Here is a 3,765-nt window from a genome sequence, read left to right as displayed (position 1 = left end):
TCGTCGGCGGCGGTGGAGCGGGGGCGGGTGCGGGGGGTGCTCGTCGGCGGCGGTGGAGCGGGGGAGGGATCGAGATCGAGATGGAGGGGGATAGCGATCGAGATGGAGGGGGATCGAGATCGAGATGGAGGGGGAATCGAGATCAAGATGGAGGGGGATCGAGATCGAGTGTCCTCATGAATTCAAAAAGTGCCCATGAAATTTAAAAATATTCATGATATCAAAAATACTCATGACGCAGGAACGTCGGCCCGAGTTGGAGGATATCCTCCATGATATGGACCAGCAGATGCACCATAACGTCGAAGAATGCGGGCGGGAAGTACATCTCAAGCTCGCATAGTATCACCACGATCTCTTCCTGTAGCCTTCTTAGTTGCCTCACACCAACCGACTTCCGAGAGATGACGTCGAAAAAGTTGCATAGGCCAAATAGCGTTTCACAGACGTGCGCGTCCATGCACTACTAGGGAAAAGGCTAGGAGCAGCGCGGGTTTTAGACCTATCAGTAGCGCGGGGTGGTGCGCTACTGATAAGGCGCAACAGCTAATGAATAGCAGTAGCGTGCCTCCACCCACGCTACTGCTAAATCGACTTGGTAGTAGCGAGTTCCAGGAGGAGTGCTGCTGGTAATTAGTAGTAGCGCTTCTCTCTGCCCGCGCTGTTACTATTATTTCATATTTATTTATTTTTTATTTCATGTTGTATTCGTACACCTTTACACAAGTTTTCATACAACATAAATTTATAAATTGGTTTTACATCATAATGAGTTATTACATCACGGGGCGAAAGAACCGTGTGGACTAGTTTCAAGTGGACGGACATCCACTTGAAACTAATCCGCGGTTCTTTCACCCAATGATATAATAAATATCATCATCAGTATCATATCATTAACAACTTATCATCATCATCATCATCATCATATCATTTGTCACTAGTCGTAATCACAAGTACTCCTCACATCTTCAACTCTAACACATTGTATCACATAATAAACATATTGTACCTCATAGGACCTACTACATTCTCTTAGGACCTACTATATTCTCTAAGGTAAAATAGCAAAAAACAAGATAGCCCCTCGCTCTCCATTATGGAGAATGCAGATTATCCTGTCTCCAATTCTTGCCTTTCGCTTAATGTTGCTTCCAAGAACCTCCTTACGAATGTCCAAACATTTTTTCCACTCTTTGAATAGCATGTGTTCACCGGTTTCAGAAATTTGATATGCACAGGTGAGATCCGTAGGATGACCTGGGTGTAGGTGCAGAACTTCAAGGCGACCATTGTAATACATCAGATGAGGCACACAATCCATCGGGATTTTCTGTTGAAAAACATAGTAATAACTTCGTAGTTAGCAATGATGTACTAGTTTTAGAAGTATGCAAAAGATGCACGGATGTCGTAATAGTAAAATATCTTACCAGGGTATCTCCATAGAAGTTATCGTGGTTCAACACGTGCACTAGTGGCACGTATTCACCATAATTTGGAGGAGTTCGATAATAGGTATTGTAATTCTCAAAAAAAGTACAATAAGCAATCCGATGATTTTTCTCCTTATAAGTTAATTCGGAGCCATCGGTGTAGTGGGTTTTGTCTACCATCTTCTGCACATTCTTTGAAGATTCAAAATAAGCTGTCAATGGAAATAAGCTGTCAACTATTTTGAAATAAACAATATAAATTAGTTAATAACTATGTTTGAGAAACTCACATTGCGGTAGAATCGGAAGCGTATCAACAAGGACCCAAATGTCCATATTGTCTTGCTCGATGTCAGGATCACCAAGATCCATGGTGACAATCATATCCTCATAAAAACCATACATTTTGCAAAGTGCTTCCCAATTTTGGCAACCAAAATGGGTTACGCTCTGAGAATTGTATAGATTTACTTCAAAATCGATATCATGATGGGTCCTTAGGTGTATTTTCTTTGTTTGAAAATTTTCATGGTCTTCAAAACCCATCCTATCCAAGACATAGCGTCTTGCATGACATGGGATAAGCTAGTCGAATTGTAAAAGATGAAAATTAGACGTTGAAATAGTTGAAGTGATGCTTAATTACAAAAAAAAACACTTGTCGTTGTTGCGTACCGTTTCAACATCGAAGGTCTCCTCGAGCTTAATGCTGAAGCGCCGATCTTCATCCAGCTGAACAAACCTGTCGCACATACCTCGATCATCGTGGCACCAGCTGCACTCCCCCGGGAGACTGTCGTCGTCCGAGTACGACATTTCCTACGTTCATAATTCAAAGATTAAACTTGTACATATTCTAGCACAAGTCATGCGAGAATTCACGGAAAAATCCGGCATGACCTTTGCTAAAAAGGACATATCGAGCGCCTAAAATTTGCTGGAACGGAAATTAATCAACACTCCGGCAAAACATAGGCCACTCGGAGGTGTAACCAAAACATGAAATAATTGCTTAAACTAAAAAATAACACCAAATATGGCATGTTCAACTAGTTCTATTAATTCAACTAGTTCTATTAATTCAACTAGTTCTTACTAAATATAAACTTAGTATAAAAAGAAAGAACTAGTTCTTTCTAAAAATGAAGTAGTTCAACTAGTTATTAATTTACTTACTATACTAGTTCAACTAAAACTGAACAGTTCAACTAAAACTAAACTAGTTCTATTAATTCAACTATTTCTTACTAAATATAAACTTAGTATAAAAAGAAAGAAACTAGTTCTTTCTAAAAATGAAGTAGTTCAACTAGTTATTAATTTACTTACTATACTAGTTCAACTAAAACTTAACTAGTTCAACTAAACTAAACTAGTTCTATTAATTCAACTAGTTCTTACTAAATATAAACTTCCTATAAATAGAAAGAAACTAGCACATCTACACTACTAGGGAAAACCTTATACACAGAAACTTAGCAGCAACGCGGTATAAAAACAAGCGCTACTGCTAATTAGAAGCAGCGATCTTTAGGAAAGAGCGCTGCTAATGATTGAGTAGCAGTAGCGCTCTAGGTGAAAACAACGCTACTACTATAATTGCCACGGTGTTGTCTCCAGGCTAGATATAGTAGTAGCGCCCTTACGACGGGCGCGCTACTGCTAAAGAACTTAGTAGCAGCGGTTTTCCTCAAAACTCGCTACTGCTAAGTATCACCGCAACTAATTAAGTTTAGTCCCATACTGCTAAGCGAACAAGGTGTTTACCACCTTAAATATGTTGCTTCGCAACCTATCTCGAGCACTTGGTCTTCATTGAACTATACGTGTATGATTTGTGGTTGCAATATGAATCCTCGCCTGTACCTATACAGGTACAGTGAGGATTCATGTTGACTATTTAGATTAGACACAAAAAGATCAATGATGACCAATGTATATTTTTGATGTTTTTACTAAACAAAAGAAATAACTGCTTCCATTAGTAGTAGCGGTTTTATGTAAAACACGCTATAGATAATTTAGCCACAACGCGTTTCTGTACGAGCGCTACTTCTAGTTCGAGTTAACCACCCTCCGAATCAAAATTTTGCTAAGTCCTCTCCTTTCCCCCCCACCGGCCTGTTCCCCTACCTGTCGCCGCCGCCTGAGTCCGAGCGCGCCTGCCCTCACCGCCGCCGCCGCCGCCCGCCCTCAACCTAACCGCCGCCGCTCTTGACCGAGCCCGCCACCCTCGACCTCACCGCCACCGCCCTCGACCGAGCCCGCCGCCCTCGACCGAGCCCACCGCCCAGGACCGCCGCCTCCCGATCCCGAGCCCGCCCTCGCC

The sequence above is a fragment of the Triticum dicoccoides genome, chromosome 6A, assembly GCF_002162155.2.
Source record: "Triticum dicoccoides isolate Atlit2015 ecotype Zavitan chromosome 6A, WEW_v2.0, whole genome shotgun sequence".
In the NCBI taxonomy this organism is placed as follows: Eukaryota; Viridiplantae; Streptophyta; class Magnoliopsida; order Poales; family Poaceae; genus Triticum; species Triticum dicoccoides.
This window is presented reverse-complemented; position numbering follows the sequence as displayed.